The sequence below is a fragment of the Vanacampus margaritifer genome, chromosome 20, assembly GCF_051991255.1.
Source record: "Vanacampus margaritifer isolate UIUO_Vmar chromosome 20, RoL_Vmar_1.0, whole genome shotgun sequence".
NCBI lineage: Eukaryota > Metazoa > Chordata > Actinopteri > Syngnathiformes > Syngnathidae > Vanacampus > Vanacampus margaritifer.
This window is the reverse complement of record NC_135451.1, coordinates 1,967,557-1,977,247: the sequence shown is the minus strand read 5'-3', so window position 1 is coordinate 1,977,247 and position 9,691 is coordinate 1,967,557. Positions and strand designations below refer to the sequence as shown.

Sequence of the window (9,691 nt, the reverse complement as noted above, 5' to 3'; positions counted from 1 at the left end):
AAAAATAATAATAATTTTCTCCAAAAATATGTATTTTGTAGTTTCATCTAAATGTGTTCTACATTATAGCAAGTAGTATTACTATATTTACGCATATGTCTACCATAGACTTCTTCTTCATTACATGTTACCTCAAATTTAAGAAAATGTGACAGCTGTCAGTCACCCTGGCCACTTGGAGGAAAGGCCTCTCCAGACTTCTAGAATGGGACTCAGATAAGGACAAAGGTTAAATCATTTTCACACCTACGAATGGGTTATCAGAGATACAGGGGAAATCAAAAAATCAAAAATGAAAAGTCTATTTCAATTAAAATTTGGTTTTATTACTTATTCAACTATATTAAAATTTGGTTTTATTACTCATTCAACTATAAAAAACACAGATCAATTTTTTTTTTTTTTTAAATAATATGGATAGTGGCCTGTAGGTATCATCTAGACCTCTTTATCTTTCCGCATTCTTCTCTTACCTAGAAAAAAGAAAAGCTCCCATTACAGGACACATTGCCCTCTGACTCCTATTTTCCACACAAATCCCCCCTCGTCCCATTTAAGACACAGGGAAGGAGCAGAAAAAGGGGAGGGAAGATCACATTCAAACCTATTTTTTCAACAAATGAAATATCCACCCACACATTTCTTATTCACAATTACAGATTCAGTTAACATCCAAACCTCCCGGATAGCCTCCACTTTCCTTATCTAGGTCTCATTCAATTACTCAACAATTCTCTCAACTTTTTCAAACTTTTGGGGCACATACGCACACACATACCAACTAGAAAAATTCCCATTATAATCACACAATTGACCCTAGTCATTTTATAACAAAAAAACATTCTCTCCTAATCACACAAGTCACACATGCTCCAGATTAGTACGCCATCTAGAACCAATAGACTGTGGAATCTCCGCATGCCGAGCCAATTCCAATCCGAAAACTTTTGCCTTATTTAATCTATTTTCCGGGTCATGTCTCATTTCCAACAATTTTAAGATGGCGGAGATTTTAGCCTAGCATTCGCCACGCGTTCATCAAACACGTTGCCGTTAGCCGAGCCGTGGCTAGTGGACTCGCTCAACACAGCTTTACGAGCAACTTTCACAGAGCTGCCCAAAGCAAGCATTCTAGCGTTAACCAACATTTGGTCCACGACCTGACATTGTCGTCTCACTTTTTTCCATTTGAAGAAAATATAGATGTGTTTTTCACGGAGTCAATCAGCATCTGGCGCTGTTTTACACAAGCAAGCTCTACAGACTTCATTAATGCAATCAGACATGTCTCAGATGTTAAAGGTGGGAACCAACCTTTATCACAATTAGTCCGCATCCATTCATTTAAAAGATTTTTCATCTTTCGCCGTCGCCGTGGTGGCAGCGCTTCAGCCATGACGAGTGTTGCGGCCGTGACTTGTTCGCTTAGCGACAAGCTTTGAGTATGGACCGGAAGTTTATGCAAATCAAACCACCCTGAGCCTCGGTCAAAAATGTCGTCCATTATATGTAGTAAGTCAGTCGTTATAATATTTATTAAGTCAGTGACGTCTCACTTATGATACTACAATACAACAGATCAAAACTATTGTCATTAATCCCCGCAAAAAATTATTATATATATATTTTTAGAAAAAGAAAAAGAAAAAATGAAACAGAAATCAAATATCTTTTTTGCGCGACTTACTAAAATACTTATCCGGATCTTCGCGGGCGGCTTTTCACACAGCACCGAACCGTGAAAATACACGGACGGGCAATATCACACCAGACCGTAGCGATATACGGCGTTTAAAAGCTCTCGCTCCGTGTGATCAATACGGGCGGCTTTAAATCAACACAACAGACACACACCGAGGAATTATGTCCCACGGTCTAATAATCCACAGCACACACATCGTAGAATTATATCAATACGAGCGGCTAATACACTCCCAGCACCCACCATGTGTAAATGATATTACACAGGCGGCTTATCCACACAGCCTATTCCACCGCAGAACAAATCTCATATGCCGTTTCCGAACGGCGGAGCGCTCCTACTTGACGTCACTTCCGTATTCAACGGGCCAACCCATGCATGGTTCAATGTCGTAGTAATTTTCAAACTCGAGGACTTTCGCGTCCCTCCGTAAAAAAAAAAAATACGACTTTAAAACCCCCTAACTTGTTCACAGATCTCAAATACAATTTGGTACGGACGTAATGCAGCTCTGAGTAATCCCAAACAAACAGAATTTCTCTACGTGGATAATTTGTCCACTCACCTTGTTAATATTTGCGCATTTAGAAATTCAGTTGTCCAAGATCATCACAGCTGTTGCAAAAACGTCCCAATTTGTCGCCGTCGAGGGTCACCAATTGAAGGTATTATTTGATTACTATATTAAGTGTAATCTTTGCGTGTTCAAAATAATTGAAAAATGAGATCTGATGAAAAAGCCTTCTTTATAAAGAATTTATTTTAAGAGCTCTTAAAAGACACAAGACATGCTTACATTCAAAGGTGATGTTAAGCCTCCAGTGTGTCCATATGAAAAACACACAGTCGCTTTATAGATGAAAAAAGCATACTCCTCCTCCGAGGCTGGACAAAGGGTTAGCAATTATAATAGACAGACAAGTGATTTATTGACATGTTTACTCCAGTCTCGTCCAAAGCCGTAAATATATGATTAGACAGGTACTACCATGCGACCTAGACTCCCTCAGACCCACAGTGTTATCAACTTGAGAACATGCCTCCCATGTGTATTCCTATCTCACCAGCTGGAAGGGAGTGAAAAGTGTTATTCATTACACTACAGTTATATGTCCAATATATTTCACACAAACATTATCACAGTTATATGGCATCTATATACTATAAGTAAATTCATAAACAGTAAAAATATGCATAGAAAATGTTAAATGTCTTCACATCCTACACACTACCATCCTATGCTGTCTGGCTACACTCTCACCTATCACTACTTTGCAGTCGCTGATCTCCTTCAGATTACATTGTCTACACAAGATGTAGTCTACCTGTGTACTCCTACCTCCACTCTTGTAGGTCACCATATGTTCCTGCCTCTTCTGGAAAAAAGTATTCACAACAGCCATGTCCATTTCTTTTTGCAAAGTCAACCACCATCTGTTCTTCTGCGTTTCTCTCCTGGATACCAAACTTTCCCATCACCTCCTCATCACCTATGTTTCCTGCACCAACATGTCCAATGAAATCTGCACCAATGACAACCCTCTCACTTCTAGGAATGCTCTGCATCATTTCATCAAGGTCCAACCAAAAGTTCTCCTTCCCCTCCAGCTCACATTCTACCTGTGGCGCATACCCACTAACAACATTGGTCATTACACCTTCGATTCCTAGCTTCAGGCTCATCACTCTATCTGACACTCTTTTTATCTCCAAGACGTTACTAACAAACTCCTCCTTCACAATAACTCCTACTCCATTTCTCTTCCTATCTACACCATGATAGATTAACTTGAACCTTGCTCCTAAACTTCTAGCTTTGCTCCCTTTCCACCTGGTCTCCTGAACACACAGTATGTCCACCTCCCTCCTCTGTATCATGTCAACCAGCTCTCTACTTTTTCCTATCATAGTTCCAACATTCAAAGTCCCTACTCTCAGTCCTAGACTCTTGGTGTTCCTCTTCTCTTTCTTACTAGAAATACACCTTCCTCCTCTCCTTCTTTGACCAACAGGAGTCCAGTTCCATCGACACCCTGTAGGTCAACAGCACCGATGGCGGTCGTTGTTAACCCGGGCCTTGACCGATCCTGTATAGAAGTCATATATTTGATTCGCATGTTTGATTTGGCCAAAGTTTTACGTCGGATGCCCTTCCTGACACAACCCTCTGTATTTATCCGGGCTTGGGACCAGCACAAGAAGACACTGGCTTGTGCCCCCTTGCGGCAACATTCCATTTTCCGCTTATGTGTGTTCTATTTAAAAACGGAACTACTTGCCTGATCTTTATAGTGCTGTATTTGTCTCTCCTGTTAACTCACTGTCCAGAAGCATGCATTTGTCAGTTCCTAGTTGACTGTCTTGACTGGCAAACTAAACCCAACTCCCACTTCGTGAAGGCCCTTCTTAAATGTTTTCCTGAATTAAATTCTGTCACTTCACATACAGACAAAACACAGACTTGCTTAAAGGCAGGGGCGTGTCTTCACCCACATTTGGCTTTCAAATCTGTTTAACATTTGTAGCTCACCTGCGACAAACAGGACAGACACCACCAGCTGAAAGATGCTGTAGATTACAGAGAATGCAAACATAATTTCCAGTTCAGCTGGGCTGAAGGACAGCTTGATAATTGTGTTACACAACTGGGCGTTCTGAAAGCCAGTCTCCACAGCAAAAATGTTGTCTAAAGAAGTCCAGATGGAGGTGTATATGAGCAGACATAGTGGGATCATTCCCAAGGCCAGCGTGGTGGAACAGGTTGTCATACTGATACTGAAGAGATGGGAATTAACAGCTACAAACTTACTTTCGTTTAGAAACAGAAAAGGGTCATTGTGATTGTTTTTTGGCCCACTTGTGCAGTGAGGATGGGCTCACACGTCTGCACAACGCCATGCAGTAATGTAAAATTATGGTGATATGGTCAGTTACTTCGATTCAGCCAGCATACAATCAACACACTTTAAATTATCAAATGAACCAGATACTTCTTACCTTAAGTCCATATCTCCATCTAGCAAGACGCAGATAATGTTGGAAGCGGGGCCTCCAGGACAGCAACCCAGAATTATGATGACAATGGCCTGAAGAGGCAACATGTTGAAGGCAACCGATAAAGCAAAGGCGGTAAAACGCATAATGCCAAATTGGCAAAAAAATAAATAACAATGCCCCAGGGTCTTTTTAGGTGCTGTTATACATTATTAACATTTTTAATTACTTATTTCATACATTAACTATGTTGAAATGTTTTATAGATGTGTAGAGTAGGTGAAATAGTGTTGAACTCAGTATAATTTGACTTTAACCTAAGCTGGTACCTTGTTTTGTCTTAAATTCCTTCTTTGTGTCCTTCGTGAGAACAGATTCTGCTTTGAGAGAGCACACACACACACACACACCCACATTCTCTGTTCGCACCGTCACTCACGGCCACTCTAAATCCAGTTCAATTTGTTTGTGAGATATTGTTTTGGGAAAAAACTACGAAAAGTACCCTGAGAGTATATTTTGTCTAAAAGACAACACAGCTGCGAACTGTGTAGAAAAATTCCATTATGTAACATATTGTGTGAGAACCAATCTGTTTTACTTATTCATGATGGGAGGAGAAATAGGTGTTCTCCTACTGATTTGGATTCTATAAAAGCTGTATTCCGCAAAAGAGGGGGCACACGCGCACCCTGGAATTCCACCTTTTACGTGATGTTCAGTGTTGTGTGACCGGAGATTCTCTGTAATAAATCATTCTTGCAAAGACTCTGTTCACGGGAATCGCATAATTTGATTTATTGGACACGCAAAAGTTTATTATTTTTAAGATAACCTTCTTCAGTGCCCCCAATGATTTTTGACCTCCACAGCACAGCCCATGGTAAACATAATAATAGGCAGCATGACGGTGAGCACGATGCTCAACGCGAGACTCAAATTTGCATTAAAGCTAGTAGTTGCAACAAGGCAGTTGGCACCAGAGCAGATTGTGGCCTCAGAGAGGCAGACAGCAAGTTCTGCAGTTATTTCTATGAATATCGACATGATGGAAATGTGGTTGCATAAGTATCTCTGGCTAGTCAACTTAAAGTGACTGGTTGCATGTCATCATCAGCCTGTATTTCTTAGAACTTACTGGATGAAATATTTTTGTTTTTTTGCTTATCCAACAAGGTGATGGTATCCGTACTGTCCAGCCCACTGCTCTTTGTGCCCTGGTGGCTATTGCCAAATCGTATTGGGGAGTAACCATTATGTTTTCTAGGGTCAATGTTCAAAACCCATAGCCGTAAAAGAATATTTTTTAATATGTGATTGCAGCATCACTCTTTTAAATGCACTTGTTGTTGGCAACCAAACATTCGACAAATCGTGTCCTCTGTATTTAAAAGAGTGATTTGTTCTTACTCTCTGAGCTGTCATCTTATTACAGTGGGGTGGTTTGTGTTGATGATCCTAGGATAGCCATATTGTCCGTGGCTTTTTGCGCATGGCAGCTTCACCCAGAGCAAACAGACAGGTCAAAGGTCGTGGACCAGACATAGCATGGTTCAAGAACCTGCTATGATGAACACGGATTTTGGGTGTACTTTTCCCGTGGCCAGACGCAGTTCATCAGAGATGTGGAGCTTGCTGGGCGGCTTGGGCTCCTTATTTGCTGCTTTTGGATTTTAAATTCTGCCTACGTTCAAATACAAAGTGGTGGAAAAGTCACCACGGAAACAAACTCACGATGCATTTTTGAGTGTTCTTTACCTGTTTAAATGGTTATTTTTTTTCCTTCTTACCAGTAGGTCTACCTCCAAACGGCTTGCTGTCAAGTAAGTTGCCTGTTCCAGCTTTGTCCCATCTTGTTACCTCAGGTCCCACATTTCCCCGAAGAAAACCCTCTCACCTCGGCACCCCCTCCCAATCCATCTACTCACTGCCTGCATTGAATCGCTCTCATACCCTGCTCGTGTGCTATCTGTTTTTATCAAACCCTTCCCGAGTCTAATCATATTATTCTTCTTTGCTTTGAGTCCATCTAGAACCATTTATCTGGTCAGTTGTGACAAAAAGCTTATAGACTGTAACAAATTCCGCTTCCGCTTCCGGTCACGTTGGCGCAGCACGTCTGCGACACGGGCTCCGTGGAAAGCTGCAGTTCTTCTAACCTTTTCCTTATTTAACTTTTAATTTTTAACTTTTTTAAATTATGAGCCACTTGCTCAATCTGTCCGCGACTCCTACCGCGAGTTACAGCACACGTCGGGGCTCCGAACGGAGCCGAATCTACAACAACAAATCATGGCGTGTGTAAACAAAAGAACAAAGGAACGACATGGCTTTGTTGTCCTACATCAGAGACGCGCTCTGGGCCCTCCGCTCAACAGGCGACACACCACCCCCCGACCCGCCGGAGGAGAGGACAACGAGGTGGAGCACGCCAAAGGCTCCGGAGGAGAGGATGCAGACCAGCGCTGCCGTCCTTGCTGCTCGGCAACGTGAGGTCCTTAAAGAGGAAGCTGGATGAGTTGAGGAGCCTCACCTCAGCCTGCCGCGAGCACCGGGACGCCTGCGCCATGGTGTTCACAGAGACATGACACTCTTTGTGTGAGATCGAGGGATTCTCACTCATTCGCGCCGACAGGACTGAGGCGTCGGGAAAAAGCAGAGGTGGGGGCGTCTGTATTTACATTAACGACAACTGGTGTCGGAATTACGCGGTGCGGCAGATCACCTGCACCCCCGACGTGGAGCTTCTCTGCTTGAGTCTGAGGCCGGGTTACCTGCCGAGGGAGTTTGGAAACATTTTCCTCTGCGCCGTGTACGTTCCGCCCAGCGGGAACGCCGCCAGCGCCGCCGCCTTCATCTCCGATTGCGTTCAACAACAACTGCGACGGTGCCCGGAGGCCCCGGTTTTCATCTTAGGGGACCTCAACCACTGCAAATTGGAGCTGTCTCTCCCAGGTTTTCATCAGTATGTAAAATGTGGAACAAGGGGAGACAGAGTCCTGGACAAATGCTTTGGGAACGTGAAGAACGCATATGTGAGTAGAGCCCCCCCCCCCCTCTCCAACTCAGACCACAACACAATTCACCTCATCCCAACCTACAAAACAGCTCTCAAACGCAGCAAACCACAAAGAAAGACTGTTAAAATCTGGTCTCAAGACAGCATTGAGACCCTTAAAGGATGTTTCCTATGCACGGAGTGGAATACCTTTCATGGGCTGGATGTGGATACTGCTGCTGTGACTGTAACTGACTATATTCAATTCTGTGTGGACAATATCATACCAACAAAGGAAATAACTGCTTACCCCAACAACAAACCGTACATTACTAAGGAGAGAAAGGGGCATTTAATAACCAGGACAGAGCCCAGCTCAAACTGGTTCAAAAAGAACACATGCTTAAAGAAGCAAAAAGAAGCAAAAAGGAAGCACAAAGAGACTATAGAACAACACTTTGCTGCTAACAACTCCAAGAAAATGTGGGACACCATGAGGAGGATCACCAACTTGACTCCTGCTCAAAAAGGTCTCAGCACCCTAAATGACCTCCAGAAGGCAAGGGAGCTGAATGACTTTTATTTAAGATTCAAAACCCAGGACTTCTCCTCTGAATGTGGGGAGGTCCTGGGGTCCATTTCAGTGAATGAGCAGGACTCAAGGCTGGTGATTCATCCCCATGATGTCCAATCTGCTTTTAGGTCTGTCTGCACAAAAAAGGCCTCAGGACCGGATGGGATATCTGCCCTTCTGCTAAAATCCTGTGCAGAGGAGCTCACAGCGGCATGGCAGCCCATCTTCCAGAGATCTGTGGACTCACACTCCATTCCCAGTCTCTGGAAAAAATCAGTAATCACCCCGGTTCCTAAAAAACAATGTCCTGTGGTCAATAATGGCTTCAGGCCTGTGGCTCAAACTTCCATTGTCATGAAGTGTTTCGAGAGGCTGATGGTGACTCTGCTCAGGGGGGAGGTGGATGCACACTTAGACTCCCTTCAGTTTGCCTACAAGCGGGGTCGCGGCACTGACGATGCTATCAACAGCATCACACATCTGGTCAGCAAACACCTAGACGGCCCTAAAGCTTATGCACGTGTGTTGTTCGTTGACTTTAGCTCAGCGTTCAACACAATGCAGCCGCACCTGCTTTTGGGTAAACTGAAGGAGATGAATGTGAACCCATACATCTCGAGGTGGTATCACTCGTTCCTGACACAGTGCACACAGCAAGTCAGGGTCAACAGCTCCCTCTCGGAACCCAGATTGATAAGCACAGGCGCCCCACAGGGCTGTGTCAGCTCCCCGGTCCTCTTCACTTTGTACACAAATGATTGTGTGACATCACACCCAGAGAACTTTATCATTAAGTTCTCTGATGACACAGCTATCGTCAGCTTGCTGCAGGCCGGCGGTAGCCCACTGGACTATTTCTCAGAAATAGAGAAATTTGTCCAGTGGTGTGACCAGAATCATCTTGTGCTCAATGTGGGGAACACAGAGGAGGTGATATTTGATCCAAAAACTGTTGGTGACCACAGGCCAGTCGTCATTAAAAGCAATCACATCAGCCAGGTGGGTTCATACAGGTATCTGGGGGTCCACATTGACAACACACTCAGCTTGAGGGTACATGTTGGAAGTCTCTGCTCCAGACTCCAACAGCATCTCCATTTCCTACGCAGACTTAGGGTCTATGGAGTGGAGCGGAGGATCATGCTGTTGTTCTACCGGGCTGCATTGGAAAGTATCATCAGATACGGCATTGCGGCCTGATACGGCAACCTGACTGTGCAGTCAAGGTCACAGATTTCCGGTCTGGTGCGGACTGCCATGAAGATCATGGGGGTCAGGAATCATCCTTCCCTACAGATGCTTTATGAGCGGTCCGTCACCAGACTGGCACAGAAAATTGTTACTGACCCAACTCACATTCTGCATCATGAGTTCCAGCTACTGCCTTCCGGCAGGAGATTCAAGGCCCCCAGAGCCAGGCTGA

At 43.9% G+C, this 9,691-nt stretch overlaps 1 pseudogene; it reads right to left on the bottom strand.

Annotated features, from left to right (window-relative positions):
- Nucleotides 1-240: 240 nt before the first annotated feature.
- Nucleotides 241-6,503, bottom strand: LOC144040635 (ileal sodium/bile acid cotransporter-like; annotated as a pseudogene).
- Between the last annotated feature and the right edge of the window lie 3,188 nt (nt 6,504-9,691).